We start from the raw sequence: 15,760 nt of genomic DNA, 5'->3' as shown, positions 1-15,760 counted from the left end.
CCTATCCCAGTTCCTGGATCTCACTAGAAATTCAATCATATTGCTTGAAAAATAAGTAAATGGACAGTTGGTGATATATTCACAGAAATAAGCCTGATGACCCTATTGGCACAGAAGTTGTAAATTTTTTTAAGATTTATTTTATTTATTTATTTGAAAGGCAGAATTACAAAGAGGCAGAGGCAGAGGCAGAAACAGAGAGAAAGAGAGAGGTCTTCCATTCGCTGGTTCTCTCTCCAGAGGTCCACAATGGCTGGAGCTGCACCTATCCGAAGCCAGGAGCCAGGAGATTCTTCGGCCCCTCCCACATGGGTGCAGGGGCCGAAGGACTTGGGCCACCATCCACTGCTTTTCCAGACCATACCAGAGAGCTGGATCAGAAATGGAGCAGCTGGGACTCAAACCAGCACCCGTATGGGATGCCAGCACTGCAGGCAGCGGCTTTACCTGCTACTCCACAGTGCCGCCCCCAGTTGTAATTATTTAAATATTTCGTGTATGTGTATGTGTAATGTGTGTCCATAATAAACAAGACATTGGTCTTCTTTCAAAATATTATAGACTTAGGCAAGTACAATTGACATATTTAGGGAAAATTTTCCAAAGCAATCAAGGAACTATGGAATATAGGAATGAACAAGGCAAAAGTTATCTATTTTTGCCAAAGTTACAAATTTTATTTTGAGAGACTTCAGTGTAATTGAAACTGATAAGAGATGGTGTTCTAAGTGTCCAGAACACTTATAAATTATAATGCAGTAGTCTGTCATAGTAGAACAACTCCACATCTAGAGAAAAATAATTATGTGGCATTGAATTCTGCATCATTCAACTAAAGGTGAACTTCCTGACTTCCTTCCAAAGAAAAAACAGTAGAATCTCTCATTAAAATAAAGACCGAGTTTTACAGAACTGTACTCTCAATACCATTTATCATCAGTGATGATGTGAAAAGTTAAAGCAGATGAAATGAACAAGTATTTATCAAGTGCCTAACTTCTCTTCCTTAAAAGAAAAAGGTTTGAGATTTTCAAAGTTCTGTGAAAAAATGAGACAATGCATCAACTATATCAAGGAAATGATTCCAAGCTAGTTCATCTCCAGCCAAGTGTGCTCCAAAGTATATACTAAAAAGTTTTACTGATAAAGAAAATGGTCTGAGTTTGCCAGAAATTTTGTGTGTACTATAAAACAGAGATTTCTTAGGAGTCAACTTTGCCCCCAATCATGAGAGATAATAGGTAGACTTTTTAAATCAAGAGTGTACCCTAGATACTTAGTAGCAGCTACTAATGGTACTATGATGAGGCCCATTCTGAAGCCAAGTATAAAGTTTTCAGAAAACAATGCCATGATCAATTAATCATGTCCAGTACTGATAGTAAATCAACAACATATTTGTCATAAGAGCTCTAACCCTGCAACATGTTGGTGAGCTGTAATGAAAGAATAATTTAAAAAAGATTCCCAAACATCTGAACACATCTCCCCTAAGTCTGGCTAGCCAGGCTAATCCTAGTATAAAAAATGAGAATTAAAAATCATTAGAAACATCAAGTTTGATTTCATAAACTGATGAGTGGAAAAGAAAATGTGGGGTGTGTGTGTGTGTGTGTACAATGGAACACTACTGAACCATAAAAAAGAATGAAATCCTGACATTTGCAACAAAATGGATAGAACTAGAGATCACTGTGATAGTAAGCATGACACAGAAAGACAAATAGCATATGTCTTCTCTCAAATGTAGGAGTTCATATATAGAGTGTCAAACTAGTAGGGATGTCATATCATTTCGTATAAACATACAAATATTGTCTTCACCGAATTATGCTATTTACATGACAATATATCCTCCCTTCCTTACTTTATGATTTTTCCATAAATCCCACATTATGTGATATCAATATCCTTGTTTTCAAGTAAAAAGATATATATATCTGTATATGTATATTATATCTTCATAAGAAGTGAATATCACAAAATGTTAAAAACTGTTAAATCTTAAAATGAATTTTAAAAATGCTTCTAGAAACACAGAAAAATATTCCACACTGTACCGGATAAATATGCATAATTTTATTTAAAAAATATTCTAATGAAAATATAAATTAAAAGCATGAGGAAAGATTTTACTTGCATCTATTTATCATACTTTTCTTGAAACATCTTCTTTTTTTTAACTTTTATTTAATGAATATAAATTTCCAAAGTACAGCTTATGGATTACAATGGCTTCCCCCCCCCATAACTTCCCTCCCATCCGCAACCCTCCCCTTTCCCTCTCCCTCCCCCCTTCCATTCACATCAAGATTCATTTTCATTTCTCTTTATATACAGAAGATCAGTTTAGCATATATTAAGTAAAGATTTCAACAGTTTGCACCCACATAGAAACACAAAGTGAAAAATACTGTTTGAGTACTAGTTATAGCATTAAATCACAATGTACAGCACATTAAGGACAGAGATCCTACATGAGGAGTAAGTGCAAAGTGACTCCTGTTGTTGACTTAACAAATTGACACTCTTGTTTATGGCATCAGTAATCACCCTAGGCTCTTGTCATGAGTCGCCAAGGCTATGGAAGCCTTTTGAGTTCACCAAACATTTTCTTCCTTCCACTCTATACCCCATCTCTGACTTCTAGTAATCATCCAGAAATTTTTAGGATTGGACTTTATGCTCTTAGGGTTTCCCATTAACTTTAACTCAAACAGACCTATCCTGCACATGCGATCAACCCTGTGCAAGTGTTGAGAAGACAGCTACATGGTCTGATCAATTTATACCTTATTTCATTTATACTTACATCTTAGTGACATACTTAGAACACTTTACCTCTAAATAATGCTTCTGCCTTTTCAGAAACTATGATTTCCCTATATAAGTACTTAACCAAAAGGAATCATTCTAGTACTGGGACTTAAGGAGTATTTCAGGGCAAGAATATCTTAGAATATGGGGGGTACTTCAAAATGCTCATAGAAAACTGAAATTAATAGATACATTTATTTTGAGGCAAATTTTTTAAAATCCATGCATATGTTTAAGTGTTTTTTTTGCAGTTTTTTCCATAGTTTTTATAAAAGGTGCTTTCCATGAACTCTCTGAAGATCCTTAATACATCTATTTTTCTTCCTATATCTTTTCAGCTATACTTCTTAATTAAAGAGTTCTAGAATACCATACAGCAGTTAAAAAGCAATGAAATCCGGTCATTTGCAACAAAATGGAGGAATCTGGAAAACATCATGCTGAGCAAAATAAGCCAGTCCCAAAGGGACAAATATCATATGTGCTCCCTGATCGGTGACAACTGAGCACCAAAAAGGAAACTTGTTAAAGTGAAATGGACACTATGAGAAACAGTGACTTGATCAGCCCTTGTCCTGACTATCGAGGAACAACTTAATACTTTATCCCTTTTAGTATTTTTTTGTTTTACTTAAAACCATTGATTGAACTTTTTAATTAACACACAATTATTCTTAGGTGTTTAAATTTTAACTGAAAAGTGATCCCTGTTAAATATAAGAGTGGGAATAAGAGAAGGAGGAGATGTACAGTTTGGGACTTGCTCAATCAGACTTGCCCTAAATGGTAGAGTTAGAAACGTGCCAGGGGATTCCAATACAATCCCATCAAGGTGGCATGAACCAATGCCATCTCACTAGTCCAAGTGATCAATTTCAGTTCACAACTGACCATAATGATAGGTCTAAGAGTCAAAGGGATCACATAAACAAAACTAGTGTTTGCTAATACTAACTGATAGAATTAAAAAAGGAGAAAAATCCAACATGGGAAGCGTGATACACAGAAGGCTCATAGAATGGCAGATGTCCTAAATAGCACTCAGGCCTCAGAATCAGCCCTTAAGACATTCAGATATGGCTGAAGAGCCCATGAGAGTATTTTAGGCATGGAAAGCCAAGACACTCTAGTCCGGCGCAGCCAAGACACTCTAGTCCGGCGCCGCGGCTCACTAGGCTAATCCTCCGCCTTGCAGCGCCGGCACACAGGGTTCTAGTCCCGGTCGGGGCGCTAGATTCTGTCCCGGTTGCCCCTCTTCCAGGCCAGCTCTCTGCTGTGGCCAGGGAGTGCAGTGGAGGATGGCCCAAGTACTTGGGCCCTGCACCCCATGGGAGACCATGATAAGTACCTGGCTCCTGCCATCAGATCAGCGCGGTGCGCCCGGCTGCAGTGTGCCGGCCGCGGCGGCCATTGGAGGGTGAACCAACAGCAAAGGTAGACCTTTCTCTCTGTCTCTCTCTCTCAATGTCCACTCTGCCTGTCAAAAAAAAAAAAAAAAAACACTCTGGCAAAAAAACAAAACAAAAAAAGACCTAAATGAAAGATCTCTGCGAGTGAGATGCCAGTGGAAAGAACGGGCCATCAAAGAAGAAGGTACCTTTCTCTAAAGGGAGGAGAGAACTTCCACTTTGCCTATGACCTTCTCTAAATAAGATCAGAGTTGGCAAACTTAAGAGGCTTCCATAGCCTTGGCAACTCATGACAAGAGCCTCAGGTGATTACTGATGCCATAAACAAGAGTGTCAATTGTTAAGTCAACATCAGGAGTCACTGCACACTTACTCCCCATGTAAGATCTCTGTCCTTAATGTGTTGTCCAATGTGAAGTAATGCTATAACTAGTACTGAAACAGTACTTTACACTTTGTCTTTCTGTGAGGGTGCAAACTGTTTAAATCTTTATTTAATATATAATAACTTGATCTTCTGTATATAAAGATAATTGAAAATGAATCTTGATGTGAATGGAATGGGAAAGGGAGTGGGAGATGGGAGGGTTGCGGGTGGGGAAGTTATGGGCGGGGGGAGCCACTGTAATCCAAAAGTTGTACTTTGGAAATTTATATTTATTAAGTAAAAGTTTAAAAAAAGAGATTAAAGAGTTCAACCAATAGTATTAAGTAGAACAAACATATGTCTACTGAGCTACGGTCATAGTCCCTGGGGTCCCTTCCATGGACAGACATCACTCTGGATACTATGGGGACAGATATTGTAAGACCCTAAGTCAGTTCCCTGACATCATTGCTCTGAAAACCAGTTTACTGGAAAATAATTTGCCTTGCTTACCAGCTTAACTGAGTTCCAAAGCCATGTTAAGAGCATTCTTATTAAATATATTTTAAAAATTTTAATCTAAGTTTCATAATTCAATATGTTCAGGAAGACAATTCCCTAAAACAATTTTTATGAGTTTAATAAATGCTATAAACTTGATGAATTCATCATTTGACATTTGATCTTTTGGCAAATGGGTTTTTTGGTGAAATTGACTCTCAAATTAATTTTGAGTGGATCAATTTGCTTCTATAAAGCAGAAACCATTCTGTCAAATGTGCTAGTGTAAAATAAACATTTATTTAATAGTAATTTTAACCAAGGAGGCTATGCCCCCTCTAGGACATTTGGCAATGGCTAGAGACATTTTTTGGTTGTCATGGCTTGAAAGGTAGCAAGTTATATTCACATTTACTGGATAAAGCCAGGGATTCTACTAAACATCCTGAAATATACAGGGCTCACACACTTAATCCATCCAAGAATCAACCAAAACAAAAATGTCAGTAGTGCATAAACTGAGAAACCCTGAGACATGAAAGAGATCTCCCTCTAAATTTCTCCTACTTCTCTGTAAATCACATTGGTGTGGGTGTCCCCACCACACAATCCTAAAATAAAATTGTTTTATCTAAGTGAACTGTTTTTTGAACTTAGTGGGAACTAGGTAATGAACAAGCAATGGGTGCTGAACAACTGTGTCCTGCACTGGGATTGATAGTCTTAACCAGCTTTCAAACACCTGGCGGTAAGGCATCCCACCTGGAGGCACATACAGGGCTGTAATAGCTAGGGTTCTCTGGGATAAATTCCCAGGTCCCTCTGATGCCTTGTGGCTCTTGGGACACAAGTATGTATTTTTTTAGATTTTGAGAGGCAACCTTATTTCTCTTTCTGTGTCCCTTGTTCACAGGTGTTTCATTTATCTACATATACCTCCAAAATAGGAAGAGGACCAGGGAAATGCACGATGCACTTTTTTCTCACCTCTCTTCTGCCTTCTCTTGCTTTCCTCTCCAAACTACATAATCCATTTCATTAAAAGAAATATCAGGCTCTAAAAGAGCTTACAGGTTGTTCTAGCAAAAACACAGAACCAAAGCGATAAGAGGGAGAAGAAAAAAAAAAAAAAACAAATGAAGCATGTAATTACAGTGAACACAATGTTGAACTCTTTAAACAAGCCCTAAATTCCAAGAAGGAACGAGTTACTTAATTAGAAAACAAAAATGTCACTATTCCCAGAGGCAAGAGTGGGCACTGATCCCTGAGCCCAGTGGAGACCCTTCAACAGTCTGTTTAGTAGAGTCTGGCTGATGGAGGTAGAGAGTCATACACACCCATGTCCTCCAGAGAACAACTTGTCAGTTTCTTCCTGGTCCTAACCAGGACCACACCAGATGAAAGTGGCCAGAGAAAAGAAACTGCTAGTACCTTGGGAGCAATGTTCTTCACTGCCCAGGGTTCAAAGAAAAACTCCAGGAGTGGAAACGGAAAGATGATTTTATGGCATTGGTGGAGGAAACAAACAGCTTGACTGACTAAGAGAAAGTCCAATGCCTTCTTTTACAGGGTCCAGCTACTCCAGAATACCAGCTAGAATTTCTTAAGCTTGGCCTCAAGATTAGAAGAGAAATGGCCAGACAAGTGTGAGATAAATCGGTTGAGCAAGAGAGGAGACAATGACGTTATCCTGACCTGTCTCCAGCCTGTCTGAATGAAGGAACAGAGAATGAAGCAAATGTCAGAGTTGGAAAAGACTTCAAAAGTTGTTGAAATCTAAGTTCCTCATTTTGGAGATGAGGAAATAGATATCCAGGGGCTAAGACACTCATGTGTTACTGCACGCTAGTAAAAGCCCTAACCAAGTCTCCCAAACTGGTGTCCTTTTGACCCCACCAGCCTCTTTTGGACAAATAACCTATACTCCATATGCTCTAAGTCACCTCCTCTAACCCTGGTATGGATGTTTGGTGGAGTTGACAGAATTTGAGACTTAACATATAAGAGTGTAAATATGAAACATAAAGTAAGAGATACAGCAAATTACATATGCAATTTTTAAACAAATCAAAGTCATTGATCTTCTGGGAAGCCTCTGGGAATTTAACATACAGATATTTCTAACTGTATGAGCTAGACATCCAATTAGTATGCTAATAGCCTTCAGTTACATGGTTTTCAGGATTTAAAACAATTAAGAGATTGGAAAAAATTAGAAGCTGTGATGTGACCTGTACAAGAGGAATATGTCCACATGGAATCTATTGTTGAATTGGGCAACTGAGACTGGTTGCAACATGCAAAACATTGTGATGATATAATTATGATTCTGCTAAGGACAGATGATCAGAATTGAGCCAAAAGGCTTCAATGTACAGTCATATAATCTTTCTTTATAAGACTCATGAGATTATCCCAGACTAACACCAACTGTTCTCTGGGGCATGATAAAAAGTTGACTGTTCTCTTTTTCCAACTTTATTCAGCTCTATAAACAACAAAAATAAAATCGAAATCTTGGCTTCCCAAATTTTCAGCTGTCCTATTGATATTTTATAGTGACATTTCCAATCCCTTTCAGGCAGTCAAAAATGAGAAGACTAACTTATAAATTAATGTGTTTCCCAAATTTGTTCTAAGTAAAAATTCCTGCAGAAAGGACAACTTACAGGAAGGAGTGACAAAAGAGTCAAACTATTCTTACTATTTTTAATACAAACTGCCTTATTTCTGCTCTGAAAAGTGATCAATTTACCTGGGTGTCTTAATAAACAATTTTTAAATAAATCTGGGTGCTTCTGGTGCTTTAGAAGTACAGGAACAATTCTAGGACCTCTGTCATGTGTCCCAAAGGGCACGGAAAAATATATGTCATTTGAAAGACAGATGACTTTGTGAAACTAAGAAAAATATGCTGATTATATTGATCTGAAGTAGCAAAGATCAAGTGTTAGATATTCTTGGGCACTGGATGGTGTTTTCTAAGAAAGGATCAAAGAGTGCCAAAATTTCCTGGCAGTTGGTAAGGAGCTGTAGAAAAGGAAACCCTTATACACTGTTTTTTTTTTTTTTGTTTTTTGTTTTTTGGTTTTTGACAGGCAGAGTGGACAGTGAGAGAGAGAGAGAGACAGAGAGAAAGGTCTTCCTTTGCCGTTGGTTCACCCTCCAATGGCTGCCACGGCTGGCGCACTGCGGCCAGCGCACCGTGCTGATCCGAAGGGAGGAGCCAGGTGCTTCTCCTGGTCTCCCCTGGGGTGCAGGGCCCAAGTACTTGGGCCATCCTCCACTGCACTCCCGGGCCACAGCAGAGGGCTGACCTGGAAGAGGGGCAACCGGGACAGAATCCAGTGCTCCAACCGGGACTAGAACCTGGTGTGCCGGCGCTGCAAGGCGGAGGATTAGCCTAGTGAGCCACGGCACCAGCCACCCTTATACATGTTAATAAGAATGCAAATTAGTAAATCATTATGGAGAATAGTATTTAAGTTCCTCAAAAAGCTAAAAATAAAATTACCATTTGGACAACAATCCCATTTCTGGGTATATAACTATCCAAAAGAATTTACATCGATATGTTGAAGAGATATCTGCACTCCCATGTTCATTGCATCACGATTTACAATAGCCCAGTTATTGAATTGACATGAGTTCATCAGTGATTAATGGATAAGGAAAACATAGTACATGGGCACACCATGGAAAACCATTCAGCCTTTACAAAGAAAACTTGTCATTTGCAATAACATAGATGAATTTGGAGGACATTTATATGCTAAGTTGAAAAACCCAGGCATGAAAAGACAAATACTGAATTATTTCATTTATATGTATAATCTAAAAAAATAAATTGAACTTACAGAACCAGAGAGTGGAATGTTGATTGTCAGAGGCCAGAGGAAATGAATATATAGGTGTTGGTCAAAAAGAACAAAGTTTCAGCAGACAAGAGGAATCAATTTTTGAGTTCCATTAAATAGGTTGGTGGCCAATTAATAATGTAGTGTGCATTTCTTTTTTTTTAAATATTTATTTATTTATTTATTTGAAAGTCAGGGTTACACAGAGAGAAGGAGAGGCAGAGAGAGAGAGGTCTTCCCTTCACTGGTTCACTTCCAATTGGCCGCAACTGCAGGAGCTGCGCTGATCTGAAGTCAGGAGCCAGGAGCTTCCTCTAAGTCTCCCACATGGGTGCAGGTACACAAGGGTTTGGGCCATCTTCTACTACTTTCCCCAGCCATAGCAGGGAGCTGGATCGGAAGTGGAGCAGCTGGCACTCAAACCGGCACCCATATGGGATGCCAGTGCGGCAGGCAGCAGCTTTACCCGCTATGCCATGGCACCATCTCTAGTGTGTATTTCAAAGTTGCTGAATGTATAGGATAACTGCTCTCACTACAAAAAAAAAAAGTAAGTATTTCAGGTGATGGATATGTTAATTAGTTTATGTAGTCATCCCACAAGGCACGCATTTATGAAAATATCATCTTGTATGCCATAAATATCTATTTTCAATTAAAAGACAAAAATTAGGATTGTTAGCCACATAGATCTCTTAAGCAATTGTTGTTACTCTGAGAGTTAGGAGCATATAAAGACCAGGCCAGTTTAGAGGATAACATGGGCACTGATATTTGTGATCATGCAAGTAATATCAGGAAGTTTATATATATCCCTAGGATCACTTAGTCAGTCCTGACCAGATTCTGAGATTCACGTTAGGATAACTACAAATATAGCTTATGCTCCAGAGTTCCCCTGTGGGGTCAGACTGTAGGACAGTTGCCTGAGATTGCACACACACACACACACACACACAAAACCCTCAGGGAATCTTCTCCTGGTCCTGGTTCTCCGACTCCTTTCCCAGTATCCCTAGAGGACTTCCTGAATAAGCCACTTGCAAATTTCAATTCAGAGTCTGCTTCCAGAAACTGACCTAAGGCAGTTGCTCATATTTTTTTAAAATTGATACATTTCATATAATCCAGATTTCTAGCTTTTTTTGAAATGTGGTCAGAACTGGCTACATGGCACCAGTATTCTCAGGTACCAACTATCAGTATAAGGGCTCCAATTCACTGCCTTCACCTCACCTGTCTCATTTGCCTAACCTGCCTACCTTATTGGTCTGAGTTTGTTACTTATGTAACTAATCTGAAGGCTTCATGTGGCCAGAAAAATTACCTTAATGATGTCCATGCCCTAATCCTCAGAACCCATGCATATATTACTTTACTAAGTAAATGAGATTAAGGGTAAGACCTTGAGATAGGAAGATTATCTTGAATTACCAAGATGTGCCCAATCTAGTCGACTGTGTTCCTAAAAGTGGAGAATTCTTCCCCACTATTGTCACAGACAGATACGATGGACAAAAAGTTGAAGAAATGCCACATTGCTGCCTTTGAAAGGGCCACAGCCAAGTCTCTGAACAAAGAAAAGGAAACAAAAAAGTCTTCTTCCCCAGCATTCAGAAAGGAATTCAGTCCTCCCAGCACCCTAATTTTAGTCAAGGGAGATTTACGTTGGAATTCTGACTTACATAACCATAAAATAATAAATTGGTGTGGCTTTAAGCCGCTAAGCTTGTGTGGCAATTTGTTACCACAGATATCGCAAATGAATACACTCCCTGAAGGCAGGGACTGTCCTGCTTACCACTGTAGCCTCAACATCTGCCACGAGGTCTGACACGTAAGACGTATTAAACAGATGCTTTATTAGTAAATGCAGGAAAGAATTCATGAATGGCTCTACCTTTTCCTGGCTTCAGGGAGTACATTATTAATGGGTAATTGAGGTCCTCTGTGCTGTTAGCATTTCCTATGGATATAGAAACTTACAGTGCAACTCAAATAGTGTCTTTTACCACTGAGAAGATGTTCTACTCTTTTTTTCTAATTTTATCTAATTGATGCAGCTTCTTATCCCTTTTAGCTCTTTGTCCTTTTTTTTTAAGTTCTACATTGTTTAAATAATCAGAACTGACCACGAGTCTGTTACTTTTTCCAAAGGCTAAAAAATGTATAAGTTTTTCATCCCCATAGTACGGTGAATAGGATTCTAATTCACTAGATCTTTAGGGTACAGGGGTATGAAGGGACATAGGGGCAATACATAGGGTGAATCCAGAAATAAGGCATGACTGTGAAGTAGAGGAAGAGCCTGCCAATACTTCTCAAGTCTACCAACTGTTCCTTATTTTTCAGCTGAGAATGATGTGAGAAGTGGATAACAGATGACCAAGAGGGTAAAAGAAAAATAGAGTATTCCTATTTGCATCATACAAATGTGTCTCCCTTTGTTATTTCTCACATTTGTCATTTTATCAAGTTAGAATTTTATATACTAAAAATCTTAGCACAGTGTCTTACACATAGTATATTAAATGCTGAATTCAATTTTTTACACATTAACTTATAATATCAAAATGGATCAGGAATAACTTTTTTTTGAGGACTGGACAAATTATATCTGACCAAAAAAAAATCACATAGACCTTAACAAAATATTTTAACACAGTAATTTGAAGTAAAACTGGGTTCTAAGTTGGATGATGACATTGTAGGAGACAGATACAAGTACCAGAACATTTGAGGGAAAATGTGGAAAAAATTGGGGAATAATATGACTTCAAACATTCACATGGCCAGTGTTGAGGAATTAAGAATGAACTGAAAATCTTTTAAGCAATACGGCCAACACAACCATGTGGAGGTGATTCACAGCTGACAGCATCACATCTATGCGTGCACATTTTCTGATAGAATGGAGTAAAATGTGAACAATGTGAGAGAGGAAGAAATAAGAATGAAGAGTACTAATATTTATTATAAAACCTGTTAATATAAAGACTTTTTACCAACATCTTATGTAAAATCTCCTATAATGCTATGAATGACAAATTATTAACTTCTTTTTTTAACTGATTAACTAGATTTACTCAGGACCCAGGACTCCACTCACTGTCTTTCACTGCAGCTTCTTGGAGTTTACCCTCTGAAATGACAAAGAGTGCCTAACCACACTGAGGATACAAACAAACATTGGTTATGGATTTTTGGAATGGGCAATAGAAGCTCTGATCTGGATAAAATCGATGAAATAATCTCTGGTTACATGATGACCTCTCTTGTTTTATCTCCTATTGCTTAGCTCTCTCTTAAAACCTGGGATTAATGTGTGGTAGCAGCAAACGGAGATGGAAATTTGCATGCAGCAAGCAATAGGGTTAGTTTTGAAACTTTGAGAAATACAGCCACCTGTTGGACTTGGTCTGGTATCACACTCTATTCCCATTTGTTTTTATGTATTCTTTGAATGGGGAAAGACTAGGCATATTATTTTTATGAGCAAATATAAAAAATAAAAGCATGAATGCCACTGTTTTTTAAAAGATGGTAGAAGGCAGTTAAGCCCCTTGCTTTTGCAGTTGAGAGAATGGATCTGTATATTAACAATATTCTTTTCTAGTCTACGCAAAAGTGACAAGGAAATTCTATCATAAAGAAAAACAATAACTAAATTTTAAAAAATCTTCTCACACAAAAAATAAAAAGTAAGAATTATTACATTTGAATTTATTCCAGCACCGGCTTCAAGGATAGGGGTCAGCAAACTTTTTTTTTTTTTTTTTTTTTTTTGCGGTTTTTAAAGACAGAAACTAGTTTAGGCATTGAAGGTCTTGGGTTTCCTTTCAGTATTCAATATTAGCTTCAGTATTAAAAAAAAACTGTAAAGATTTTTGTAGACCTGACAAGATTCTTTGAGAAGATACTTTTTTAAAAAGTGTAGGTTGTGTTGGAACCTACTATGTTGCAAAGTGTGTTAAGCTGCCACCTGCAATACTGGCATCCCATAGGGACCCAGGTTTGAGTCCCAGCTGCTCCACTTTTGATCCTGCTCCCTGCTAATGCGCTTGGAAAAGCAGAGGATAGCCAATTACCTGGATTCCTGTAACCTATGTGGGAGACCAGGATGGAGTTCCAGGCTCCTGGCTTCAGCCTGGGCCAACCCCAGCTCTTGTGATCATTTGGGGAGTGAACCAGCAGATTGAAGGGTCTCTCTCACTCTCTCTCCTCTCTCACTCTCTCTACTTTCTCCTTCTCTCTCCTTCTCTCTCTCTGTGACACTGCCTTTAAAATGAATAAATATTTTAAATGCAAGTTATAGCTTTTTGAGGGGCTACTACATAATGGCAGATTTTAAAGCTTCTAATGTTGAGTGTTCATAAATGCTTAATGGTTTCTTTAATTTCTTAACTTGTGCGTGATAGCACAGTAAACTTGTAAGGAATTAGTATCAATAGTAATATTGGATTTGTTTTAGGATTTTGCACTCTGTTTTTTATTGTAAAAAATATACATGTATGTCTTAAAAATAAAAAATATTTCTTTAATAAAAATTACAAATATTTAAGGTGTACAATGTGAGGTTGGTATACTTTTTAAGATAGGTTTTGATACACATATGCACAATAAACCAATTAATGCCAACACACTGACTAAGATATCCACATCTTCACATAGTAACTTTTACTTTATGGTAATAACTCAAAGATATACTCTCTCAGCAAATTTCAAACACACAATATATCTTTATTCATTATATGTCCCCACACTGTATATTAAATCTTTAAACTTATTCATTCTACCTTATGAAATTTTGTGCCTTTTGGCTAACATCTTCCTATTTTCCCACCCCTTTCTAGTAACCATAATTCTATCTGTCTTTGAACCTGACTTAATTAGATTTCATTTATAAATGAGATCATGCGGTATTTTTCTTTCTCTGTCTGACTTATTTTACTTACTGTAATGTCCTCTAGTTTCACCCATGTTGCACAATTTCCTTCTTTATTTAGGCAGAATAATATTCCCATGTATGAGTATATATACCACAATTTCTTTATCCATTCATCTACCAAAAGACATCCAGGTTGTTTCCATATCTTGGCTGTTGTGACTATGCGTTGCTTTGCAATGATTCAATACTGTTATTTTTTAAAGAAATATTTATTTTATTTACTTGAAAGGTAGAGTGACCTTTCAAAGAAAGAGAGAAAGAGATCTTCCATCAGCTGATTCACTCCTCGAGTGGCTACAATGGGAAGAGGTGGACCAGGCTGAAGCCAGGAGCCTAGAAATCAATCTGGGTCTCCTACATGGGTGGCAGTGGCCCAAGTACTGGGGCCATCTCCCACTACTTTCCCAGGCACATAAGCCCAGGGTGGGACTGGAAGTGGAGCAGCTAGGACTCAAACCGGTGCTGCAATATGAGATCTTTAGCAACATCTCAAACTCTAGTAGAACATTGACTTCAAGTGGAAAAGCTTTAATGAGCTTTGATGGGAAACGTGTAGAGATCTGCATCATTCACTTTGCACTAAAGATATTTAGTTTAACAACCTGATTCTCACCTCTGATATAGTTGATTGTGAACAACCACTAAGCTCTTATATGCTCAGTTCCTCATCTTTGACTGGAGAAACTGCCAGCTCTTAACAATCCATCTCCCAGGGTCTATATTTCTACCAATTTGGTTGATCCTCTCCTCTCTGATAACAGTTGTACCAGGTGCTGCTTCCCACTCCAGATTTCCAAACCTTGTTCTGTGTTCATGAGTGGAGTAATCTCAGTGATTTGGACAACCTCTCCCCTTCTTATAAGTGCCAACTCTTTCCTTGTATTTTTTCTATGTGCATTCTGTAGCCATATCATTTAGATACAATGTTCTTCATTTGCCCAAGTTCAAATGTCTCCAAAGTGCCTGCACTAAAACAGGACTTGGGATATAGAGCATAAAAGGGCATAAAACTCTGATTAGTTTTAGCTGAAATGGGGCTCATTAGACATTCTTTCATGAGGAAAGACTCTCAAGTAGGAATAAAATTGAAAATGATTCTTGATGCATTTTTCCTGTCTTACTGCTAAATAAATAACCATGACAGTAAGTTAAACAATAATACTAAACTGTAACATGGATGGAGAAATAATATGGCTTAGTGAAACATTAGAGGAAGCCAAGAAAAAAAAAAACAGAAAAAAAAATAGATCTACAATATCACCAGCCCACATGACTAGAAGAACAATGGTGCCACAGCCAAGAGAAAGGGAAAAATTGGGGTAGATTTAGGAGTGAAGAGAAATGCACTTGAAAAGTGTAGATCACTAGGGCCGACACCGTGGCTCACTTGGTTAATCCTCCACCTGCAGCACCGGCATCCCATATGAGCGCCAGGTTTTAGTCCCAGTTGCTCCTCTTCCAGTTCAGCTCTCTGCTGTGGCCCAGGAAGGCAGTGGAGGATGGTCCAAGTGCTTGGGCCCTGCATCCGCATGGGAGACCAGGAAGAAGCACCTGGCTCTTGGCTTCAGATCGGCGCAATGCCGGCCGCTACCATTTGGGGAGTGAACCAATGGAAGGAAGACTTTTCTCTCTGTCTCTCTCTCACTGGCTATAACTCTACCTGTCAAAAAAAAAAAAAAAAAAGAAGAAGAGAGAAAGAGAGAGAGAGAGAGAAAGAGAGAGAGAGAGAGAGAGAGAAAGAGAGAGAGAGAGAGAAAGAGAGAGAGAAAGAGAGAAAGAGAGAGAGAGAAAGAAAGAAAGAAAGAAAGAAAGAAAGAAAGAAAGAAAGAAAGAAAGAGTAGATCACCAGAGAACTTAA

At 38.2% G+C, this 15,760-nt stretch overlaps 1 pseudogene; it reads left to right on the top strand.

Annotated features, from left to right (window-relative positions):
- Window positions 1-5,775: 5,775 nt before the first annotated feature.
- LOC100354548 (actin, cytoplasmic 1-like) overlaps window positions 5,776-15,760 on the top strand; it is a 35,477-nt pseudogene continuing 25,492 nt past the window's right edge.

Source organism: Oryctolagus cuniculus, chromosome 4 (assembly GCF_964237555.1).
Source record: "Oryctolagus cuniculus chromosome 4, mOryCun1.1, whole genome shotgun sequence".
Lineage (NCBI taxonomy): Eukaryota > Metazoa > Chordata > Mammalia > Lagomorpha > Leporidae > Oryctolagus > Oryctolagus cuniculus.
This window is presented reverse-complemented; position numbering and strand designations above follow the sequence as displayed.